This window comes from Triturus cristatus, chromosome 6 (genome assembly GCF_964204655.1).
Source record: "Triturus cristatus chromosome 6, aTriCri1.1, whole genome shotgun sequence".
In the NCBI taxonomy this organism is placed as follows: domain Eukaryota; kingdom Metazoa; phylum Chordata; class Amphibia; order Caudata; family Salamandridae; genus Triturus; species Triturus cristatus.
In genome coordinates this window covers 884,881,878-884,907,880 of record NC_140589.1, presented here as the reverse complement: position 1 = coordinate 884,907,880, position 26,003 = coordinate 884,881,878, and the positions used below count along the sequence as shown (strand labels likewise).

The window sequence follows — 26,003 nt, the reverse complement described above, 5'->3', positions numbered from 1 at the left end:
CAGGGGCGCTAAACACAAGATTTGAGGAATGGGTAAAAGTGAATGAAAATAGCCAATTTACTCATTCTGAGGCCTTAAAAAGTGTTTCTCCACCACAGGAAGTGAATTAAATAACCTTTGGAGGCCTTTAACGATCAAGCAAAAACGTCAGATTTTTGACGAAAGAGATAACCACCCCACCTTACGACATGCTTCAGAAAGTTTAAAAAATGGTCCATTTTTAAATGTTGCTTCTTTTAACTACAATTCACATTTGTACGTGGATAATCACTTTTAGAGATAAAATGAGATGCTTAAAGTGATTTTCATGCTTCCATGTGCCCTGAACGCAAGATTTGTCTAAGCGGTAAAAGTGAATGAAAATGACCCATTTACTCACTCTGAGGCCTTAAAAAGTGTTTCTCCACCACGGAAAGTGAATTAAATAACATTTTGAGGCCTTTATTGTTCAAGCAAAAACACACAATTTTTGACGAAAGAGATAACCACCCCTCCTTATGACATGGTTCAGAAACAAAAAAAATGGTCCATTTTCACATGTTGCGTCTTTGAACTACAATTCACATTTGTATGTGGATAATCACTTTTAGATATAAAATGAGATGTTTAAAGTGTTTTTCATGCTTCCAGGGGCCCTAAACACAAGATTTGAGGAATGGGTAAAAGTGAATGAAAATGGCCAATTTACTCACTCTGAGGCCTTAAAAAGTGTTTCTCCACCACAGGAATTGAATTAAATAACATTTGGAGGCCTTTATAGTTCAAGCAAAAACGTCCGATTTTTGACGAAAGAGATAACCACCCCCCGTTATGACATGCTTCAGAAACTAAAAAAAATGGTCCGTTTTCAAATGTTGTGCCTTTGAACTACAATTCACATTTGTATGTAGATAATCACTTTTAGAGATAAATTGAGATGTTTAAAGTGATTTTCATGCTTCCAGGGGCCCTAAACGTAAGATTTGTGGAAGGGGTAAAAGTGAATGAAAATGGCCAATTTACTCACTCTGAGGCTTTAAAAAGTGTTTCTCCAACACAGAAAGTGAATTGAATATCATTTGGAGGCCTTTATGGTTCAAGCAAAAACGCCCGATATTTGACGAAAGAGATCACCACCCCCCCTTACTTCATGCTTCAGAAACTAAAAAATGGTCCATTTTCAAATGTTGCCTCTTTCAACTAAATATCACATTTGTACGTGGATAATTACTTTTAGAGATAAAATGAGATGTTTAAAGTGATTTTCATGCTTCCAGGGGCCCTAAACGCAAGATTTGTTGAAGTGGTAAAAGTGAATAAAAATGGCCAATTTACTCACTCTGAGTCCTTAAAAAGTGTTTCTCCACCACGGGAAGTGAATTAAATAACATTTGGAGGCCTTTATTGTTCAAGCAAAACACCCGATTTTTGATGAAAGTTATAACCACCCCCCTTACGATATGGTTCAGAAACTAAAAAAATGGTACGTTTTCAAATGTTGTGTCTTTGAACCACAATTCACATTTGTACATGGATAATCACTTTTAGAGATAAAATGAGATGTTTAAAGTGATTTTCATGCTTCCAGGGGCGCTAAACACAAGATTTGAGGAATGGGTAAAAGTGAATGAAAATAGCCAATTTACTCATTCTGAGGCCTTAAAAAGTGTTTCTCCACCACAGGAAGTGAATTAAAAAACCTTTGGAGGCCTTTAACGATCAAGCAAAAACGTCAGATTTTTGACGAAAGAGATAACCACCCCACCTTACGACATGCTTCAGAAAGTTTAAAAAATGGTCCATTTTTAAATGTTGCTTCTTTTAACTACAATTCACATTTGTACGTGGATAATCACTTTTAGAGATAAAATGAGATGCTTAAAGTGATTTTCATGCTTCCATGTGCCCTGAACGCAAGATTTGTGGAAGGGGTAAAAGTGAATGAAAATGACCCATTTACTCACTCTGAGGCCTTAAAAAGTGTTTCTCCACCACGGGAAGTGAATTAAATAACATTTGGAGGCCTTTATTGTTCAAGCAAAAACACCCGATTTTTGATGAAAGTTATAACCGCCCCCCTTACGATATGGTTCAGAAACTAAAAAAATGGTACGTTTTCAAATGTTGCGTCTTTGAACTACAATTCACATTTGTACGTGGATAATCACTTTTAGAGATAAAATGAGATGTTTAAAGTTATTTTCATGCTTCCAGGGGCCCTGAACACCAGATGAGCGGAATGGGTACAAGTGAATGAAAATGGCCAATTTACTCAATCTGAGGCCTTAAAAAGTGTTTCTCCACCACAGGAATTGAATTAAATAACATTTGGAGGCCTTTATAGTTCAAGCAAAAACACCCGATTTTTGACGAAAGAGATAACCACCCCCCCTTATGACATGCTTCAGAAACTAAAAAAAATGGTCCCTTTTCAAATGTTGTGCCTTTGAACTACAATTCACATTTGTATGTAGATAATCACTTTAGAGATAAATTGAGATGTTTAAAGTGATTTTCATGCTTCCAGGGGCCCTAAACGTAAGATTTGTGGAAGGGGTAAAAGTGAATGAAAATGGCCAATTTACTCACTCTGAGGCCTTAAAAAGTGTTTCTCCAACACAGAAAGTGAATTGAATATCATTTGGAGGCCTTTATGGTTCAAGCAAAAACGCCCGATATTTGACGAAAGAGATCACCACCCCCCCTTACTTCATGCTTCAGAAACTAAAAAATGGTCCATTTTCAAATGTTGCCTCTTTCAACTAAATATCACATTTGTACGTGGATAATTACTTTTAGAGATAAAATGAGATGTTTAAAGTGATTTTCATGCTTCCAGGGGCCCTAAACGCAAGATTTGTTGAAGTGGTAAAAGTGAATAAAAATGGGCAATTTACTCACTCTGAGTCCTTAAAAAGTGTTTCTCCACCACGGGAAGTGAATTAAATAACATTTGGAGGCCTTTATTGTTCAAGCAAAAACACCCGATTTTTGATGAAAGTTATAACCACCCCCCTTACGATATGGTTCAGAAACTAAAAAAATGGTACGTTTTCAAATGTTGTGTCTTTGAACCACAATTCACATTTGTACATGGATAATCACTTTTAGAGATAAAATGAGATGTTTAAAGTGATTTTCATGCTTCCAGGGGCGCTAAACACAAGATTTGAGGAATGGGTAAAAGTGAATGAAAATAGCCAATTTACTCATTCTGAGGCCTTAAAAAGTGTTTCTCCACCACAGGAAGTGAATTAAATAACCTTTGGAGGCCTTTAACGATCAAGCAAAAACGTCAGATTTTTGACGAAAGAGATAACCACCCCACCTTACGACATGCTTCAGAAAGTTTAAAAAATGGTCCATTTTTAAATGTTGCTTCTTTTAACTACAATTCACATTTGTACGTGGATAATCACTTTTAGAGATAAAATGAGATGCTTAAAGTGATTTTCATGCTTCCATGTGCCCTGAACGCAAGATTTGTCTAAGCGGTAAAAGTGAATGAAAATGACCCATTTACTCACTCTGAGGCCTTAAAAAGTGTTTCTCCACCACGGAAAGTGAATTAAATAACATTTTGAGGCCTTTATTGTTCAAGCAAAAACACACAATTTTTGACGAAAGAGATAACCACCCCTCCTTATGACATGGTTCAGAAACAAAAAAAATGGTCCATTTTCACATGTTGCGTCTTTGAACTACAATTCACATTTGTATGTGGATAATCACTTTTAGATATAAAATGAGATGTTTAAAGTGTTTTTCATGCTTCCAGGGGCCCTAAACACAAGATTTGAGGAATGGGTAAAAGTGAATGAAAATGGCCAATTTACTCACTCTGAGGCCTTAAAAAGTGTTTCTCCACCACAGGAATTGAATTAAATAACATTTGGAGGCCTTTATAGTTCAAGCAAAAACGTCCGATTTTTGACGAAAGAGATAACCACCCCCCGTTATGACATGCTTCAGAAACTAAAAAAAATGGTCCGTTTTCAAATGTTGTGCCTTTGAACTACAATTCACATTTGTATGTAGATAATCACTTTTAGAGATAAATTGAGATGTTTAAAGTGATTTTCATGCTTCCAGGGGCCCTAAACGTAAGATTTGTGGAAGGGGTAAAAGTGAATGAAAATGGCCAATTTACTCACTCTGAGGCTTTAAAAAGTGTTTCTCCAACACAGAAAGTGAATTGAATATCATTTGGAGGCCTTTATGGTTCAAGCAAAAACGCCCGATATTTGACGAAAGAGATCACCACCCCCCCTTACTTCATGCTTCAGAAACTAAAAAATGGTCCATTTTCAAATGTTGCCTCTTTCAACTAAATATCACATTTGTACGTGGATAATTACTTTTAGAGATAAAATGAGATGTTTAAAGTGATTTTCATGCTTCCAGGGGCCCTAAACGCAAGATTTGTTGAAGTGGTAAAAGTGAATAAAAATGGCCAATTTACTCACTCTGAGTCCTTAAAAAGTGTTTCTCCACCACGGGAAGTGAATTAAATAACATTTGGAGGCCTTTATTGTTCAAGCAAAACACCCGATTTTTGATGAAAGTTATAACCACCCCCCTTACGATATGGTTCAGAAACTAAAAAAATGGTACGTTTTCAAATGTTGTGTCTTTGAACCACAATTCACATTTGTACATGGATAATCACTTTTAGAGATAAAATGAGATGTTTAAAGTGATTTTCATGCTTCCAGGGGCGCTAAACACAAGATTTGAGGAATGGGTAAAAGTGAATGAAAATAGCCAATTTACTCATTCTGAGGCCTTAAAAAGTGTTTCTCCACCACAGGAAGTGAATTAAAAAACCTTTGGAGGCCTTTAACGATCAAGCAAAAACGTCAGATTTTTGACGAAAGAGATAACCACCCCACCTTACGACATGCTTCAGAAAGTTTAAAAAATGGTCCATTTTTAAATGTTGCTTCTTTTAACTACAATTCACATTTGTACGTGGATAATCACTTTTAGAGATAAAATGAGATGCTTAAAGTGATTTTCATGCTTCCATGTGCCCTGAACGCAAGATTTGTGGAAGGGGTAAAAGTGAATGAAAATGACCCATTTACTCACTCTGAGGCCTTAAAAAGTGTTTCTCCACCACGGAAAGTGAATGAAATAACATTTTGAGGCCTTTATTGTTCAAGCAAAAACACACAATTTTTGACGAAAGAGATAACCACCCCCCCTTATGACATGGTTCAGAAACAAAAAAAATGGTCCATTTTCAAATGTTGCGTCTTTGAACTACAATTCACATTTGTATGTGGATAATCACTTTTAGATATAAAATGAGATGTTTAAAGTGTTTTTCATGCTTCCAGGGGCCCTAAACACAAGATTTGAGGAATGGGTAAAAGTGAATGAAAATGGCCAATTTACTCACTCTGAGGCCTTAAAAAGTGTTTCTCCAACACAAAAAAGTGAATTGAATATCATTTGGAGGCCTATAATTTTCCCACACAAATGCCCGATTTTTGACAAAAGAGATAACACCCCCCTTATGACATGCTTCAGAAAGTTAAAAAAATGGTCCATTTTCAAATGTTGCGTCTTTGAACTACAATTCACATTTGTATGTGGATAATCACTTTTAGATATAAAATGAGATGTTTAAAGTGATTTTCATGCTTCCAGGTGTCCCTAAACGCATGATTTGTGGAATGGGTAAAAGTGAATGGAAAAGGCCAATTTACTCACTCTGAGGCCTTAAAAAGTGTTTCTCCACCACGGGAAGTGAGTTAAATAACATTTGGAGACCTTTATTGTTCAAGCAAAAACGCCCGATTTTTGACGAAAGAGATAACTACCCCCCCATACGACATGGTTCAGAAACTAAAAAATTGGTCCATTTTAAATGTTGCGTCTTTGAACTACAATTCACATTTGTGCGTGGATAATCACTTTTAGAGATAAAATGAAATGTTTAAAGTTATTTTCCTGCTTCCAGGGGCCCTGAAAACAACATGAGAGGAATGAGTACAAGTGAATGGAAATGGCCAATTTACTCAATCTGAGGCCTTAAAAAGTGTTTCTCCACCACGGGAAGTGAATTAAATAACATTTGGAGGCCTTTATTGTTCAAGCAAAAACACCCGATTTTTGACGAAAGTTATAACCACCCCCCTTACGATATGGTTCAGAAACTAAATAATGGTACGTTTTCAAATGTTGCGTCTTTGAACCACAATTCACATTTGTACATGAATAATCACTTTTAGAGATAAAATGAGATGTTTAAAGTGATTTTCATGCTTCCAGGGGCGCTAAACACAAGATTTGAGGAATGGGTAAAAGTGAATGAAAATCGCCAATTTACTCACTCTGAGACCTTAAAAAGTGTTTCTCCACCACAGGAAGTGAATTGAATATCATTTGGAGGCCTATAATTTTCCCACACAAATGCCCGATTTTTGACAAAAGAGATAACCATCCCCCTTATGACATGCTTCAGAAAGTTAAAAAAATGGTCCATTTTCAAATGTTGCGTCTTTGAACTACAATTCACATTTGTATGTGGATAATCACTTTTAGATATAAAATGAGATGTTTAAAGTGATTTTCATGCTTCCAGGGGTCCCTAAACGCATGATTTGTGGAATGGGTAAAAGTGAATGGAAAAGGCAAATTTACTCACTCTGAGGCCTTAAAAAGTGTTTCTCCAACACAGAAACTGAATTGAATATCATTTGGAGGCAATTAATTTTCACACAAAAATGCACGATTTTCGACAAAAGAGATAACCACCCCCCCTTATGACATGCTTCAGAAAGTAAAAAAATTGTCAATTTTCAAATGTTGCATCTTTGAACTACAATTCACTTTTGTATGTGGATAATCACTTTTAGAGATAAAGTGAGATGTTTAAAGTGATTTTCATGCGTCCAAGGGCCCTAAACGCATGATTTGTGGAATGGGTAAAAGTGAATGAAAATGGTCAACTTACTCACTCTGAGGTCTTAAAAAGTGTTTCTCCACCACGGGAAGTGAATTAAATAACATTTTGAGGCCTTTATTGTTGAAGGAAAAACGCCAGTTTTTTGACGAAAGAGATAACCACCCCCCTTACGACATGCTTTAGAAAGTAAAAAAAATGGTTTATTTTCAAATGTTGCGTCTGTGAACTACAATTCACATTTGTACATGGATAATTTTAGAGACAAAATGAGATGTTTAAAGTGATTTTCTTACTTCCAGGGGCATTAAACGCAAGATTTGTGAACGGGGTAAAAGTGAATAACAATGGGAAACTTACTCACTCTGAGGCATTAAAAAGTGTTTCTTCACCATGGGAAGTGTATTAAACAACATTTGGAGGCCTTTATTCTTCGAGCAAAAACGCCCGATTTTTGACGAAAGAGATAACCACCCCCCTTACGACATGCAATCAAAACTAAAAAAATGGTCCATATTCAAATGTTGCGTCTTTGAACTACAATTCACGTTTGTACATGGATAATCACTTTTAGAGATAAAATGAGATGTTTAAAGTGATTTTCATGCTTCCAGGGACCCTAAACACAAGATCTGAGGAATGGGTAAATGTGAATGAAAATGGTCAATTTACTCACTCTGATGCCTTAAAAAGTGTTTCTCCACCAAGGGAAGTGAATTAAATAACATTTGGATGCCTGTATTGTTCAAGCAAAAATGTCCGATTTTCGACGAAACAGATAACCACCCCCCCTTACGACATGCTTCAGAAACAAAAAAAATGGTCCATTTTCAAATGTTGCGTCGTTGAACTACAATTCACATTTGTATGTGGATAATCACTTTTAGAGATAAAATGAGATGTTTAAAGTGATTTTCATGCTTCCAGGGACCCTAAACACAATATTTGAAGAATGGGTAAAAGTGAATGAAAACGGTCAATGTACTCACTCTGAGGTCTTATAAAGTGATTCTCCACCACGGGAAGTGAATTAAATCACATTTTGAGGCCTTTATTGTTCAAGCAAAAACGTCCGATATTTGACGAAACTGATAACCACCCCTCCTTACAACATGCTTTAGAAAGTAAAAAAATGGTCCATTTTCAAATGTTGCGTCTTTGAACTACAATTCACATTTGTACGTGGATAATCACTTTTAGAGATAAAATAAGATGTTTAAAGTGATTTTCATGCTTCCAGGGGCCCGATACGCAAGATTTGTTGAAGGGGTAAAAGTGAATGAAAATGGCCAATTTACTCACTCTGAGGCCTTAAAAAGTGTTTCTCCACCACGGGAAGAAAGAAAGTGAAGATTACCATTTCTGGCCATCTGGAGAAAGTTCAACACGTGACGGGTCATCGTTTTTTAATTAGAAAGTTGCTTTTTTGAATTGTAGAAAAATTGATTCAAAATGTCAATTGGATTGTGCCTCATGTTGAATAACTACTTTTTTAAGCCTCAATGTGACCAAAATTGCCATTTTTACAGACTTTTTCTCCTACTCAGAAGCTTCTATTTCGACCAATTTCAGGCATTAGAATGACTCTAAAAACACTTATTTTAGTTCCAAAAGTGATAATTCACATGCAATACTCATTTACAGTAAAAAAATTAAACATTAAAAAATGACCATTCATGACCTACTATAGAAAGTTCCACATATCACGGGTCATCTTTTTCATCAGAAAATTTATTTTTTGTAGAAATATTGATTCAAAATGTCATTTGGATTCTGCCTCGTGTTGAATAACTACTTTTGAAAGCCTCAATTTGACCAAAATTGCTATTTTTAAAGGCTTTTTCTCCTACTCAGAAGCTTCTATTTCCACCAATTTCAGGCTTTAGAATGACTCTAAACATACTTATTTTAGTTTCAAAAGTGATAATTCACATGCAATAGTCATTAACAGTAAAAAAATTAAACATCAAAAAATTACCATTTCTGACCATCTGGAGAAAGTTCGACAGGTCACGGGTCATCGTTTTTCATCAGAAAATTGATTTTTTGGACTGGATAAAAATTGATTCAAAATGTCATTTGGATTGTGCCTCATTTTGAATAACTACTTTTTAGATGCTCAGTGTGACCAAAATGGCCATTTTTGCAGACTTTTTCTGCTACGCAGAAGCTTCTATTTCGACCAATTTCAGGCATTAAAATGACTCTAGACACACTTATTTTAGTTCTAAAAGTGATAATTCACATGCAATAGTCATTTACAGTCAAAAAATTTAACATTAAAAAATCACCATTTCTGACCATCTGGAGAAAGTTCGACATGTCACGGGTCATCGTTTTTCATCAGAAAATTGATTTTTTGGACTCTAGAAAAATTGATTCAAAATGTCATTCGGATTGTGCCTCATGTTGAATAACTACTTTTTAAAGCCTCAATGTGACCAAAATTGCAATTTTTACAGACTTTTTCTCCTACTTAGAAGATTCTATTTCGACCAATTTCAGGCATTAAAATGACTCTAAAAACACTAAAAGGACAGAGGAAGTTGGTTCATTATTAGAGCAGCCTCATGAGCATCCTGCCCTGCAACCTTCTGCCACAATCGGCTAAGACCTCTCTATGAGGGTGGAGGGTGAACATTTCTTGTACCAAAGAACCAGAGGGATTCAGGCCCAATATGTCCTACAAGTGCCTAGATGACCTGGTGCCCAATCTGGACTGTTGTTTTTCAGCTTACCCGCCCAATCTGGTTGCAAGGCGGATTTTAACAGTACTGCTGAAACAGAACTCACAGGCAGCCCTGATGCCATCATTTGCATAGGCCCTCACCTTCTCTTAATCCGGCCTCCCACAAAGCAACGCATCGCTGGCAGCAGTATAGATTTGGGGGTGGTGAAGAATAATGATAGGGAGGCTGAAGAAGAGAAAGAAAAGTCCCAGAAATCCTGCAGGCTTCCTTGCTAAATGCAGCTGGACACATAGAGTGCACCTTCTTTACTGTGAGGCAAATACATTAAAAATGTTGAGGAGAAACTAATTGAAAAATACATATTACGAGGAAAGCACTGGAACCTGTTTTATTATTTCAATTAGTCTTGAAAACATAGAATAGATCTCTCCTGAAAACTGCTAAAAATATGGAACGCTTCACGAATTTGCGTGTCATCCTTGCACAGGGGCCATGCTAATCTTCTCTGTACCGTTCCAATTTTAGTATATGTGCCGCCGAATCAAGCACACTTCATTTATGAACCTACAATGTTTATAAACTCTCTAAATCTACAGTCTCTAGACATAGGGTGGCCTGGCAGAGATGCTCGGATGGCCAGTAAGCATTCAAATCTGAGCCAATGGGCAAAAATGAATGAAGAGTAACAATCCATTATTCTTCACTGCATTTGTGGTCCAAGACTTCACCAATTGGAAGTATGTAGATTATGCCAGGGTTGCAAAGGCTCATGGTTCAGGCTACAGACAAGGAATATTGTGACATCACGCTGCCTGTGGAACAGTGATATTAGAGGTGAAACAGCTGCACAGTAGGTTAGGTGAAGGGCTCTGAGAGTGGAAAGGCAGCATGCCTGGGTCCCTGGACAAGGTGAGCCTATGACAAGGTGTCTGAATTTTCGCCTGTATTGTAATATTAAACACTTTATTGTTGTACCCGCCTGCTGATTAAGGAGTCCTCAAGATCAGCTCCACACAGACGTGGAACTGATGATGTTAATGCAGACTATTTAAGAAACTGAGGCTGATCTAAAACATTTCCTTGGATCTAGGACCATTTCGCCTGACTTTTAGGTCCTTCGTCCTCCTAAAGTCCTTTGTATAAGTTAGGAACACCTGACAGAACATTATTTCAGGAGGTCCCTCAGGTGGGTTTACTTGTGTCTTCTGGTTGTGAGCAGTAAACATGGCTAAAAAGTTTGATGGAATGGTGTTTTAAAACACACACAGACACACACACAATTTCTGTTCCTCTTAAGGACAAAAGTATGGGTGTATCTACATGGGGCCAGTGGCGCAATGGATAACGCGTCTGACTACGGATCAGATGATTGTAGGTTCGACTCCTATCTGGCTCGAAAGGGTCATAGGTCCCTGTTTTATGGTATTCCTGTGGAATTCTTATTTACCTCAGACTTGTTGTAGGTTCAATATTGTCGAGCACGACTCATCCAGCAGTCGTTCCATGGTAGGGCTGCAGTAATAGGACCACGGCTAGTTAAAAGTTTCCCATTTGCTGCTGGATTCTATGTGAAGGCCGTCATGTGGTGTGCTGCTTTTGTATTTCAACATGGGTCTCTGAGTCTCTAAACTAGGAAAAAATCTTGTTGAGAAAAGTGTGTGTGAGAGGGTCTGTGGGTGCAGGCAGGTGTGTGCACTTCAGTGCTGACCCATTTACATGTGTGAGAGAGACAAGCAAATTGCCTGTGGGATGTAGGCCTACAACTGGAACCAAGCAGCCAGGCACAACCACAGGTAAGGAGAGAGGAAGGCAGTTCATTATTAGAGCAGGATCATGAGCATCTTGCCCTGCTCCCTTCTGCCCGATTGGCCACGATCGGCCAAGACCTCTCTATTAGGGTGGAGGGTGAACATTTCTTGGACCTCAGAAACTGAGGGATGCAGGCCCAATATGTCCTCCAAGGGCCTAGAGGACCTGGTGCCCAATCATGCCTGGTGTTTTTCAGCTTACCTGACCAATCAGGTTGCAAGGCGGATTTTAACAGTACTGCTGAAAAGGGACTCCCAGACAGCCCTGAGGCCATCATTTGCATGGGCCCTCCCCTTCTCTTTGTCTTGCTTCCCACAAAGCAACGCATCGCTGGCAGCAGTATAGATTTGGGGGTTGTGAAGAATAATGACAGGGAGGCTGAAGAAGAGAAAGAAAAGTCCCAGAAGTCCTGCAGGCTTCCTTGCTAAATGCAGCAGGACACATAGAGTGCACTTTCTTTACTGCGAGGTAAATACATTAAAAATGTTGAGGAGAGACAAAATGAAAAATACATATTAGGAGGAAAGCACTGGAACCTGCTTTATTATTTCAATTAGTCTTGAAAACATAGAACATTTCTCTCCTGAAAGCTGGTAAAAATATGGAACGCTTCACGAATGTGCGTGTCATCCTTGCGCAGGGGCCATGCTAATCTTCTCTGTATCGTTCCAATTTTAGTATACGTGCCGCCGAAGCGAGCACACTTCATTGATGAACCTACAATGTTTATAAACTCTCTAAATCTACGGTCTCCAGACATAGGGTGACCTGGCAGAGATGCTCGGATGGCAAGTAAGAATTCAAATCTGAGCCAATGGGCAAAAATGCATGAAGAGTAACAATCCATTATTCTTCACTGCATTTGTGGTCCAAGACTTCACACATTGGAAGTATGTAGACTATGCCAGGGTTGCAAAGGCTCATGGTTCAGGCTACAGATAAGGAACATTTTGACATCACGCTGCCTGTGGAACAGTGATATTAGAGGTGAAACAGCTGCACAGTAGGTTAGGTGAAGGGCTCTGAGAGTAAAAAGGCAGCATGCCTGGGTCCCTGGACAAGGTGAGCCTATGACAAGGTGTCTGAATTTTCACCTGTATTGTAATATTAAACACTTTATTGTTGTACCCGCCTGCTGATTAAGGAGTCCTCAAGATCAGCTCCACACAGACGTGGAACTGATGATGTTAATGCAGACTATTTAAGAAACTGAGGCTGATCTAAAACATTTCCTTGGATCTAGGACCATTTCGCCTGACTTTTAGTTCCTTCGTCCTCCTCAAGTCCTTTGTATAAGTTAGGAACACCTGACAGAACAGAATTTCAGGAGGTCCCTCAGGTGGGTTTACTTGTGTCTTCTGGTTGTGAGCAGTAAACATGGCTAAAAAGGTTGATGGAATGGTGTTTTAAAACACACACACACACACACACACACAATTTCTGTTCCTCTTAAGGACAAAAGTATGGGTGTATCTACATGGGGCCAGTGGTGCAATGGATAACGCGTCTGACTACAGATCAGAAGATTGTAGGTTCGACTCCTATTTGGCTCGAAAGGGTCATAGATCCCTGTTTTATGGTATTCCTGTGGAATTCTTATTTACCTCAGACTTGTTGTAGGTTCAATATTCACGAGCACGACTCATCCAGCAGTCGTTCCATGGTAGGGCTGCAGTATTAGGACCACGGCTAGTTAAAAGTTTCCCATTTGCTGCTGGATTCTATGTGAAGGCCGTCATGTGGTGTGCTGCTTTTGTATTTCAACATGGGTCTCTGAGTCTCTAAACTAGGAAAAAATCTTGTTGAGAAAAGTGTGTGTGAGAGGGTCTGTGGGTGCAGGCAGGTGTGTGCACTTGAGTGCTGACCCATTTACATGTGTGAGAGAGACAAGCAAATTGCCTGTGGGATGTAGGCCTACAACTGGAACCAAGCAGCCAGGCATAACCCCAGGTAAGGAGAGAGGAAGGCAGTTCATTATTAGAGCAGGATCATGAGCATCTTGCCCTGCTCCCTTCTGCCCCGATCGGCCACGATCGGCCAAGACCTCTCTATTAGGGTGGAGGGTGAACATTTCTTGGACCTCAGAAACTGAGGGATGCAGGCCCAATATGTCCTCCAAGGACCTAGAGGACCTGGTGCCCAATCATGCCTGGTGTTTTTCAGCTTACCCGACCAATCTGGTTGCAAGGCGGATTTTAACAGTACTGCTGAAAAGGGACTCCCAGACAGCCCTGAGGCCATCATTTGCATAGGCCCTCCCCTTCTCTTTGTCTTGCTTCCCACAAAGCAACGCATCGCTGGCAGCAGTATAGATTTGGGGGTTGTGAAGAATAATGACAGGGAGGCTGAAGAAGAGAAAGAAAAGTCCCAGAAGTCCTGCAGGCTTCCTTGCTAAATGCAGCTGGACACATAGAGTGCACCTTCTTTACTGCGAGGTAAATACATTAAAAATGTTGAGGAGAGACAAATTGAAAAATACATATTAGGAGGAAAGCACTGGAACCTGCTTTATTGTTTCAATTAGTCTTGAAAACATAGAACATTTCTCTCCTGAAAGCTGGTAAAAATATGGAACGCTTCACGAATTTGCGTGTCATCCTTGCGCAGGGGCCATGCTAATCTTCTCTGTATCGTTCCAATTTTAGTATACGTGCCGCCGAAGCGAGCACACTTCATTGATGAACCTACAATGTTTATAAACTCTCTAAATCTACGGTCTCCAGACATAGGGTGACCTGGCAGAGATGCTCGGATGGCAAGTAAGAATTCAAATCTGAGCCAATGGGCAAAAATGCATGAAGAGTAACAATCCATTATTCTTCACTGCATTTGTGGTCCAAGACTTCACACATTGGAAGTATGTAGATTATGCCAGGGTTGCAAAGGCTCATGGTTCAGGCTACAGATAAGGAACATTTCAACATCACGCTGCCTGTGGAACAGTGATATTAAAGGTGAAACAACTGCACAGTAGGTTAGGTGAAGTGCTCTGAGAGTGGAAAGATAGCATGTTCCTGGACGAGGTGAGCCTATGACAAGGTGTCTGAATTTTCGCCTGTATTGTAATATTAAACACTTTATTGTTGTACCCGCCTGCTTACTAAGGAGTCCTCAAGCTCAGCCCCATACAGACGTGGAACTGATGATGTTAATGCAGACTATTTAAGAAACTGAGGCTGATCTAAAACATTTCCTTGGATCTAGGACAATATCGCCTGGCTTGTAGGTCCTTCCTTCTCCTAAAGTCCTTTGTATAAGCTAGGAACACCTGCCAGAACCGAATTTCAGGAGGTCAGGTGAGTTTACTTGTGTCTTCTGGTTGTGAGCCGTAAACGTGGCTAAAAAGGTTGATTGAATGGTGTTTTAAAACACACACACACACAAGCTTTCTAGTGCTCTTAAGGACAAAAGTATGGGTGTCACTTGATGGGGCCAGTGGCGCAATGGATAACGCGTCTGACTTCGGGTAAGAAGATTGTAGGTTCGACTCCTATCTGGCTAGAAAGGGTCACAGGTCCCTGTTTTATGGTATTCCTGTGGAATTCTTATTTACCTCAGACTTGTTGTAGGTTCAATATTCTCCAGCAGGAATCATCCAGCAGTCGTTCCATGGTAGGGCTGCAGTAATAGGACCACGGCTAGTCAAACGTTTCCCATTTGCTGCTGGACTCTATGTGAAGGCCGTCATGGGGTGTGCTGCTTTTGTATTTCAATATGAGTACCTGAGTCACTAAACTATGAAAAAAGCTTGTTGACAAAAGTGTGTGTGAGAGGGTCTGTGGGTGCAGGCAGGTGTGTGCACTTGACTGCTGACCCATTTACATGTGTGAGAGGGACAAGCAAACTCCCTATGGGCTGCAGGCCTACAACTGGCAGCCCCAGCAGCCAGGCGGAACCTCAGGTAAGGACAGAGGAAGTTGGTTCATTATTAGAGTAGGCTAATGAGCATCTTGCCCTGCAACCTTCTGCCACAATCGGCTAAGACCTCTCTATTAGGGTGGAGGGTGAACATTTCTTGTACCAAAGAACCTGAGGGATTCAGGCCCAATATGTCCTACAAGTGCCTAGATGACCTGGTGCCCAATCTGGACTGTTGTTTTTCAGCTTACCCGCCCAATCTGGTTTCAAGGCGGATTTTAACAGTACTGCTGAAACGGAACTCCCAGACAGCCCTGAGGCCATCATTTGCATAGGCCCTCCCCTTCTCTTAATCCGGCCTCCCACAAAGCATCGCATCGCTGGCAGCAGTATAGATTTGGGGGTGGTGAAGAATAATGATAGGGAAGCTGAAGAAGAGAAAGAAAAGTCCCAGAAGTCCTGCAGGCTCCCTTGCTAAATGCAGCTGGACATAGAGTGCACCTTCTTTACTGTGAGGTAAATACATAAAAAATGTTCAGGAGAAACTAATTGAAAAATACATATTACGAGGAAAGCAGTGGAACCTGCTTTATTATTTCAATTAGTCTTGAAAACATAGAACAGTTCTCTCCTGAAAGCTGGTAAAAATATGGAACGCTTCACGAATTTGCGTGTCATCCTTGCGCAGGGTTATTATTCAAAATCACAAGAGCAACCCTAATGTCCCTGTGAACCGGGTAAGTACAACGTACTGAAAAACAATGTTCACAAGGAACTCATTTGGAATTCATTTCCTAATCACAAACAACATCAATGGTTGTCTTAGAATGAATCTTTCACCAAGTTAACATAAAGTTAACACATCTTGGAGTAAGCCTACACACAGAAATTATTTTACAAAGCCTCAGCCGAGGTCTTTTATTGGACTAGAAAATTGTCAAAACACATATAAAAACATATCATATGTACAATATTCCTCTCTCATTCTATTATATTTACAGTGCAAAGTGACCCCAGTGAAACCATAACCATACAGACACCAATATACAAAATACTTTGTAAAAATACCAAAAAAAGGGTTATTGGAAAAGTTTAAACAAGGACAGTTTTGTAAATGTTGTAATGATACAGTCAGAGCTGTCTCTTATTGTGTTTGTCGACGACGTTTCGACCCACTTCTAGATGCCGGGTCTCATCAGGACTGTTAATATGGGGACTGGTGAAGGAAAAAAGAGGAAGTGTATGACTATTTTGGGACAGGATAAAAATATTTTCAATTAAGCACTATGAGTGTTTATTGTATAGTTGTAGGCTTACCTAGTTTAAGGCATACACATGTCCATGTTGGATCCCGTATGCAAATTAAATAATAGTATCCGCACCTATAGATAATGAATATATGTTTATTATAGGTCAGTGTTCACAAAGAAATTTAGACAATTTCTTATCAGTACACCACAAAGTGCATTAATCAAATATACTTACTTAGCCAATAGAGCATCTATTTTTAACTTCCACCGATATTGATGAATTGGTTGGAGTAGGACAGAATTCCTATTGTATGAGGAATAGGAATGGTTAATTAAGGTTAAATGATCTCTCATATTAGCACCATGGTGTCACATATCCCGGTAAAAACTTACTTGGGATTCTTTATTATGGGTATCCCTTATTTTCGTGAAGCCCCATCATTCTACGGTAATGCGACCTGTTCTTTTGGCGCTTTAACTGTGATGTGTAAAAAGCAAAATCATTATGATGTTCTATACATCATTTTCACAACCTTTTGCCTCTGCCACTCGATTGCAAGTACTCACATTACTGCTGAGTTGTAGTATTGCAGCAAAAGGGGGTTCCGTGATAATAATGGCAGATAAATTGCACCTTCAACACGCTATTAATTCGTGTCTTGCCTGCAACGGACCGAATCACGCTGGCTCCTAGACTCGCAGAGCGCGTGTCCGCTCTCTTTTTATGTCCGATTTGATAAAAGGATTGATGGCGGCCATCTTGTAATGGCTAAAATTGCGCGAAGTCTTTTCGCGCTATGGTTCCAATGACCTATCCTTATAGTCTAATAGATGTTCTGCCTCAATGTTAAATAATCCATAACAATCACTTTCCCTACAAATGTTAGATCGAAAAAGAAAAAGAAAAGCTACATCTCGTTACATTGCGAAGGAGTAGCCATCTTAAACTGGGATTATCTCTTAGGCAGCTAGCCACTTTAATGTCCCTGCATGTGTAAAATCAGAAATTAGAAGTTAGGTTACGAGGGAGCGGACATCTTAGTTTGGGAGTATCTCATAGCCAGCTTGTCACTATCATGTCTGTTCCGGCAAAGAAAATGGTTGCAGCCATCTTGTAATGAATGAAGTAGTCAGAAGACTCTTCACGATATAATTTCAAAACCATATCCTCACGATCGAGTAGGCAATCAACGCTTAATCACCCATGAAGGTTCTTATCACTGCATTTGAAATGGAGAGAACTCTATCTCGTAATTCTGAGTAAAGTTACAATGCGGTAGCCATCTTAGAATGGGATTGTCTGCTAGCAAGTGCACTGCCAAGACAACAACAACTACAGCAGCCTTTTTTAGGACAGGCCCAGAGGGGAAGGGGATCCAATCGGAACCAACGAAGAGTATGGCACCAGTTTGCCGGCGAAAGGCAAACGCGCCGCCAATACTACAAATGGGGCCCGAACAATTAGAAATACAAAGTAATCTCCACACTAGAGATCCATACAAACAACTGGGTAATAACAGCAGAGAAGAATTGAGTAACTTAGACACCACTATGAAGGCTGATACCATACACAATAAGGAGTGTATACCAATTTTCAATTTATCCAACCATGTTATGAATTCCCACGAGCTATCACTCCTTAGTAAGGGTCTGTCCTTTGTTTTGACGGAATCCACCAATTTCTTCCAATTGCAGACTGAGTTGCATAAATTTTTCAGGTCATTACGTCTAAAAGTCTTTTTCAGTGACCGTGCACAAGTCCCCACTCATCCTAGATCTCTAATGCGTCCAAAATCCACCTTCTTTCCAACAAACGTTATGATGCCACCTGAAGTCATAGCATTTGAGAAGGGGGTTTTGGAGGATATCTCAAATTTGAAGACACAAAAAAAATTCACCCCATACAACATCTCAAAACATGAACGAGAAGCCTTGATTTCCTTAAAGAACAACGACCAGATTATTTTGAAATCCGCCGACAAGGGTGGCGGTATAGTCATTCAGGAAAGATCGAAATATGAAGCTGAAATCATGAGGCAAATCAGTAACGAAGAACATTACAAAAAATTGCCCCGAGATCCCCTGAAAGATATACAAAAGCTAATACAGTCTGTAACATCTAAGGCCTTGGAAGATGGCTTCCTAACAAAACCAGAATTCGATTTTTTGAATAAAACCTACCCTAGGACACCGGTCCTATACACTCTACCCAAAGTGCATAAGGACTCGGAAAACCCCCCAGGCAGACCTATTCTGTCTGGCTGTGGGTCTGTAATGGAACCGTTGGGCCACTATATCGATAGTTTCATTAAGGGGTTTGTACCAGATTTGCCAACATATGTCCGAGACAGTACCCACATGATCAATTTGATTGAAAATATGGAGTACAATCCAGAGACGGAGACTTTGGTTACAATGGACATCAACTCGTTGTATACCAATATTCCCCAAGCTGACAGTATTAAAGTAATCGAACATATTTTGAATAAAAGACCTGCACCATTGGAGATTCCCACAGAGTTTATAACTGACCTGTTGAACATTGCTTTGACTAAGAATTATTTCAGCTTTAATTCTGACTATTATCAACAATGTTCCGGAACTTCAATGGGTGCTATTTTTGCCCCAAACTTGGCGAATCTTTATGTTGGGGACCTAGAGGAGAAGTTTATCATCAACAACAACAATCCTTTCCACACGAACATCAAGTGTTGGAAAAGGTATATTGATGATATTTTCTTTGTGTGGGTAGACACCAAAGATTTGGATGATTTCATGACATATTTACATGCTTGCCAGTCGGCATTGACCTTCACCTACTTTAAAAATAAAGAAATGGTTCCCTTTTTAGATCTCAAAATCAGATGTAAAGGCGACCATCTAGATGTCACTCTGTATCGGAAACCGACGGATAGAAATACCTTATTACAATACAACAGTTTCCACCCAAGATCACTCAGAGATGGCCTACCTTATGGCCAGTTTCTGAGGTTGAGACGAAACTGTACAGAGAAACAAGACTTTTTCGTGGAAGCCAATCTTTTGAGTGAGAGGTTACGAGAGAGGGGATATCCCAAGAGATTGGTAAAAACCTCAATGAAGAGGGCGTGGTTCAGTCCGAGGGAGGTTCTATTGGAAAAGTCAGTGAGAGAACCTGTAAAGAAAGTTGTATGCGTCACCACTTTCTGTCCGTGGAGTACACAAATACAACGGACAATCAAAAAACACTGGTCTACCCTTGTCACCTTAGATTGCTGCAAAGAAATGCCCCTTTTTTCTTTTAAAAAAGGAAAGAACATCAGAGACCATTTGGTACACTCAGACACTAGTATATGTAAAAAAGAAAAAAGTATACAAGAACTTTGGTCATTACCAGCAGTAACAGGGCACTATAAATGTGGGAACTGTGTGGCCTGTAGCCTTACGAGAGAAACCAAATTTTTTGAACATGGAGACATTAAGATCAAATTGCAGGCACTAACGAATTGTTCTACTCCTAATGTCATTTATTGCATTTGGTGTCCATGTGACCTAATCTATATTGAACAAACCATGCAACCAGTAAAGGCACGGATAGGCCAACACAGGAGCAGAATTAGATGCAGAGTGTTGAATGCCCCCCTGGTCGATCATTTCATTGAAAAAAACCACACAGCCAATGACTTGTCCTGGCAGGTGGTAGAGAAGGCTACACTTCCGCCTAGAGGTGGTGACCTGTCCTTGATTCTCCAGACCTTGGAATGTAAATGGATAGACAAATGTGGGTCTATTAAGAAAGGTCTGAACAATCTCGAGGAGTGGCGCAAATTCATTAGCCTGCATTAGACATACAAGAAGGGTTCAGCTAATTATACCGTCTCTATACAGCACTGTGTCTTTGTACATCTTAGCAATTGTTGCAACAGTGAAAAGTAACTTGTATTACAATGTTCTTGATGTATAATAATCCAAATGGTATAATGTAATGTCAATGCGGTTTGACTATGTAATGATGATTATGCAATGATGAAAAATCTCATGCGTGAACCTGACCATACAATGTGTTAATATGAACGGAACCATTTTGAGATAGAAGCAACATTGTAATGAATGTGGATCATTGTAGTCTTTGCGCATTAGACAAAAGAATGTGTTATCATGTTCCTGCAGCCTGTATCTTGACTCTATTCTAAGGTTTTACATTAGTTGGCTTGAATAAAAATGTTATCTAAAGGTGATGATATAAAAACACTGTAAAAGGTAACAATATCAGTTTACATTAAGAATAATAACAATAGAGGACCATTACATATAAATACCATATGGAATACAGCTAGATAGTAGGTACGGGCAATATGTTGTTCTGTCCATTTTAAGTTGGCCAATTTATCTCTATTAAGAACGACTGACTAAGATGTAGATAACGAATATTAAATATGTCAAGTTGGTCTCAATACACCCATATGAATGTCGATGGGATTTTGGGCCAGATCTGAGACATACAATAAGTTCTGAGACGACAAGCTGGCTAGCAGACAATCCCATTCTAAGATGGCTACCGCATTGTAACTTTACTCAGAATTACGAGATAGAGTTCTCTCCATTTCAAATGCAGTGATAAGAACCTTCATGGGTGATTAAGCGTTGATTGCCTACTCGATCGTGAGGATATGGTTTTGAAATTATATCGTGAAGAGTCTTCTGACTACTTCATTCATTACAAGATGGCTGCAACCATTTTCTTTGCCGGAACAGACATGATAGTGACAAGCTGGCTATGAGATACTCCCAAACTAAGATGTCCGCTCCCTCGTAACCTAACTTCTAATTTCTGATTTTACACATGCAGGGACATTAAAGTGGCTAGCTGCCTAAGAGATAATCCCAGTTTAAGATGGCTACTCCTTCGCAATGTAACGAGATGTAGCTTTTCTTTTTCTTTTTCGATCTAACATTTGTAGGGAAAGTGATTGTTATGGATTATTTAACATTGAGGCAGAACATCTATTAGACTATAAGGATAGGTCATTGGAACCATAGCGCGAAAAGACTTCGCGCAATTTTAGCCATTACAAGATGGCCGCCATCAATCCTTTTATCAAATCGGACATAAAAAGAGAGCGGACACGCGCTCTGCGAGTCTAGGAGCCAGCGTGATTCGGTCCGTTGCAGGCAAGACACGAATTAATAGCGTGTTGAAGGTGCAATTTATCTGCCATTATTATCACGGAACCCCCTTTTGCTGCAATACTACAACTCAGCAGTAATGTGAGTACTTGCAATCGAGTGGCAGAGGCAAAAGGTTGTGAAAATGATGTATAGAACATCATAATGATTTTGCTTTTTACACATCACAGTTAAAGCGCCAAAAGAACAGGTCGCATTACCTTAGAATGATGGGGCTTCACGAAAATAAGGGATACCCATAATAAAGAATCCCAAGTAAGTTTTTACCGGGATATGTGACACCATGGTGCTAATATGAGAGATCATTTAACCTTAATTAACCATTCCTATTCCTCATACAATAGGAATTCTGTCCTACTCCAACCAATTCATCAATATCGGTGGAAGTTAAAAATAGATGCTCTATTGGCTAAGTGAGTATATTTGATTAATGCACTTTGTGGTGTACTGATAAGAAATTGTCTAAATTTCTTTGTGAACACTGACCTATAATAAACATATATTCATTATCTATAGGTGCGGATACTATTATTTAATTTGCATACGGGATCCAACATGGACATGTGTATGCCTTAAACTAGGTAAGCCTACAACTATACAATAAACACTCATAGTGCTTAATTGAAAATATTTTTATCCTGTCCCAAAATAGTCATACACTTCCTCTTTTTTCCTTCACCAGTCCCCATATTAACAGTCCTGATGAGACCCGGCATCTAGAAGTGGGTCGAAACGTCGTCGACAAACACAATAAGAGACAGCTCTGACTGTATCATTACAACATTTACAAAACTGTCCTTGTTTAAACTTTTCCAATAACCCTTTTTTTGGTATTTTTACAAAGTATTTTGTATATTGGTGTCTGTATGGTTATGGTTTCACTGGGGTCACTTTGCACTGTAAATATAATAGAATGAGAGAGGAATATTGTACATATGATATGTTTTTATATGTGTTTTGACAATTTTCTAGTCCAATAAAAGACCTCGGCTGAGGCTTTGTAAAATAATTTCTGTGTGTAGGCTTACTCCAAGATGTGTTAACTTTATGTTAACTTGGTGAAAGATCCTTGCGCAGGGGCCATGCTAATCTTCTCTGTATCGTTCCAATTTTAGTATATGTGCCGCCGAAGCGAGCACACTTCATTGATGAACCTACAATGTTTATAAACTCTCTAAATCTACAGTCTCTAGACATAGGGTGGCCTGGCAGAGATGCTCGGATGGCCAGTAAACATTCAAATCTGAGCCAATGGACAAAAATGAATGAAGAGTAACAATCCATTATTCTTCACTGCATTTGTGGTCCAAGACTTCACCAATTGGAAGTATGTAGATTATGCCAGGGTTGCAAAGGCTCATGGTTCAGGCTACAGACAAGGAACATTGTGACATCACGCTGCCTGTGGAACAGTGATATTAGAGGTGAAACAGCTGCACAGTAGGTTAGGTGAAGGGCTCTGAGAGTGGAAAGGCAGCATGCCTGGGTCCCTGGACAAGGTGAGCCTATGACAAGGTGTCTGAATTTTCGCCTGTATTGTAATATTAAACACTTTATTGTTGTACCTGCCTGCTGATTAAGAAGTCCTCAAGATCAGCTCCACACAGACGTGGAACTGATGATGTTAATGCAGACTATTTAAGAAACTGAGGCTGATCTAAAACATTTCCTTGGATCTAGGACCATTTCGCCTGACTTTTAGGTCCTTCCTCCTCCTAAAGTCCTTTGTATAAGTTAGGAACACCTGACAGAACAGAATTTCAGGAGGTCCCTCAGATGGGTTTACTTGTGTCTTCTGGTTGTGAGCAGTAAACATGGCTAAAAAGGTTGATGGAATGGTGTTTTAAAACACACACACACACACACACACACACACACACACAATTTCTGGTCCTCTTAAGGACAAAAGTATGGGTGTACCTACATGGGGCCAGTGGCGCAATGGATAACGCGTCTGACTACGGATCAGAAGATTGTAGGTTCGACTCCTATCTGGCTCGAAAGGGTCATAGGTCCCTGTTTTATGGTATTCCTGTGGAATTCTTATTTACCTCAGACTTGTTGTAGGTTCAATATTCTTGAGCACGACTCATCCAGCAGTCGTTCCATGGTAGGGCTGCAGTAATAGGACCACGGCTGGTTAAAAGTTTCCCATTTGCTGCTGGATTCTATGTGAAGGCCGTCATGTGGTGTGCTGCTTTTGTATTTCAACATGGGTCTCTGAGTCTCTAAACTAGGAAAAAATCTTGTTGAGAAAAGTGTGTGTGAGAGGATCTGTGGGTGCAGGCAGGTGTGTGCACTTGAGTGCTGACCCATTTACATGTGTGAGAGAGACAAGCAAATTGCCTGTGGGATGTAGGCCTAAAACTGGAACCAAGCAGCCAGGCATAACCACAGGTAAGGAGAGAGGAAGGCAGTTCATTCTTAGAGCAGGATCATGAGCATCTTGCCCTGCTCCCTTCTGCCCCGATCGGCCACGATCGGCCAATACCTCTCTATTAGGGTGGAGGGTGAACATTTCTTGGACCTCAGAAACTGAGGGATGCAGGCCCAATATGTCCTCCAAGGGCCTAGAGGACCCGGTGCCCAATCATGCCTGGTGTTTTTCAGCTTACCCGACCAATCTGGTTGCAAGGCGGATTTTAACAGTACTGCTGAAAAGGGACTCCCAGACAGCCCTGAGGCCATCATTTGCATAGGCCCTCCCCTTCTCTTTGTCTTGCTTCCCACAAAGCAACGCATCGCTGGCAGCAGTATAGATTTGGGGGTTGTGAAGAATAATGACAGGGAGGCTGAAGAAGAGAAAGAAAAGTCCCAGAAGTCCTGCAGGCTTCCTTGCTAAATGCAGCTGGACACATAGAGTGCACCTTCTTTACTGCGAGGTAAATACATTAAAAATGTTGAGGAGAGAAAAATTGAAAAATACATATTAGGAGGAAAGCACTGGAACCTGCTTTATTATTTCAATTAGTCTTGAAAACATAGAACATTTCTCTCCTGAAAGCTGGTAAAAATATGGAACGCTTCACGAATTTGCGTGTCATCCTTGCGCAGGGGCCATGCTAATCTGCTCTGTATCGTTCCAATTTTAGTATATGTGCTGCCGAAGCGAGCACACTTCAGTGATGAACCTACAATGTTTATAAACTCTCTAAATCTACAGTCTCTAGACATAGGGTGGCCTGGCAGAGATGCTCGGATGGCCTGTAAGCATTCAAATCTGAGCCAATGGGCAAAAATGAATGAAGAGTAACAATCCATTATTCTTCACTGCATTTGTGGTCCAAGACTTCACCAATTGGAAGTATGTAGATTATGCCAGGGTTGCAAAGGCTCATGGTTCAGGCTACAGACAAGGAACATTGTGACATCACGCTGCCTGTGGAACAGTGATATTAGAGGTGAAACAGCTGCACAGTAGGTTAGGTGAAGGGCTCTGAGAGTGGAAAGGCAGCATGCCTGGGTCCCTGGACAAGGTGAGCCTATGACAAGGTGTCTGAATTTTCGCCTGTATTGCAATATTAAACACTTTATTGTTGTACCCGCCTGCTGATTAAGAAGTCCTCAAGATCAGCTCCACACAGACGTGGAACTGATGATGTTAATGCAGACTATTTAAGAAACTGAGGCTGATCTAAAACATTTCCTTGGATCTAGGACCATTTCGCCTGACTTTTAGGTCCTTCCTCCTCCTAAAGTCCTTTGTATAAGTTAGGAACACCTGACAGAACAGAATTTCAGGAGGTCCCTCAGGTGGGTTTACTTGTGTCTTCTGGTTGTGAGCAGTAAACATGGCTAAAAAGGTTGATGGAATGGTGTTTTAAAACACACACACACACACACACACACACACACACACACACAATTTCTGGTCCTCTTAAGGACAAAAGTATGGGTGTACCTACATGGGGCCAGTGGCGCAATGGATAACGCGTCTGACTACGGATCAGACGATTGTAGGTTTGATTCCTATCTGGCTCGAAAGGGTCATAGGTCCCTGTTTATGGTATTCCTGTAGAATTCTTATTTACCTCAGACTTGTTGTAGGTTCAATATTCTCGAGCACGACTCATCCAGCAGTCGTTCCATGGTAGGGCTGCAGTAATAGGACCACGGCTAGTTAAAAGTTTCCCATTTGCTGCTGGATTCTATGTGAAGGCCGTCATGTGGTGTGCTGCTTTTGTATTTCAACATGGGTCTCTGAGTCTCTAAACTAGGAAAAAATCTTGTTGAGAAAAGTGTGTGTGAGAGGATCTGTGGGTGCAGGCAGGTGTGTGCACTTGAGTGCTGACCCATTTACATGTGTGAGAGAGACAAGCAAATTGCCTGTGGGATGTA

At 40.0% G+C, this 26,003-nt stretch overlaps 8 non-coding genes across 8 annotated transcripts; 3 read left to right on the top strand and 5 right to left on the bottom strand.

The window, feature by feature from the left end:
- Positions 1-10,024: 10,024 nt before the first annotated feature.
- On the bottom strand, positions 10,025-10,131 carry LOC146820736 (U6 spliceosomal RNA). The gene has a single exon (XR_014964528.1). It is a non-coding gene; the product is annotated as a U6 spliceosomal RNA (small nuclear RNA).
- A 774-nt stretch (positions 10,132-10,905) lies between these two features.
- On the top strand, positions 10,906-10,978 carry TRNAR-ACG (transfer RNA arginine (anticodon ACG)). The gene has a single exon. It is a non-coding gene; the product is annotated as a tRNA-Arg (tRNA).
- A 1,008-nt stretch (positions 10,979-11,986) lies between these two features.
- LOC146820734 (U6 spliceosomal RNA) lies at positions 11,987-12,093 on the bottom strand. Its single transcript, XR_014964512.1, has one exon. It is a non-coding gene; the product is annotated as a U6 spliceosomal RNA (small nuclear RNA).
- A 778-nt stretch (positions 12,094-12,871) lies between these two features.
- Positions 12,872-12,944, top strand: TRNAC-ACA (transfer RNA cysteine (anticodon ACA)). Its single transcript has one exon. It is a non-coding gene; the product is annotated as a tRNA-Cys (tRNA).
- A 1,009-nt stretch (positions 12,945-13,953) lies between these two features.
- LOC146820732 (U6 spliceosomal RNA) lies at positions 13,954-14,060 on the bottom strand. The gene has a single exon (XR_014964501.1). It is a non-coding gene; the product is annotated as a U6 spliceosomal RNA (small nuclear RNA).
- Positions 14,061-22,695: 8,635 nt separating this feature from the next.
- Positions 22,696-22,804, bottom strand: LOC146820731 (U6 spliceosomal RNA). The gene has a single exon (XR_014964550.1). It is a non-coding gene; the product is annotated as a U6 spliceosomal RNA (small nuclear RNA).
- Positions 22,805-23,592: 788 nt separating this feature from the next.
- TRNAR-ACG (transfer RNA arginine (anticodon ACG)) lies at positions 23,593-23,665 on the top strand. The gene has a single exon. It is a non-coding gene; the product is annotated as a tRNA-Arg (tRNA).
- Positions 23,666-24,674: 1,009 nt separating this feature from the next.
- On the bottom strand, positions 24,675-24,781 carry LOC146820729 (U6 spliceosomal RNA). The gene has a single exon (XR_014964519.1). It is a non-coding gene; the product is annotated as a U6 spliceosomal RNA (small nuclear RNA).
- Between the last annotated feature and the right edge of the window lie 1,222 nt (positions 24,782-26,003).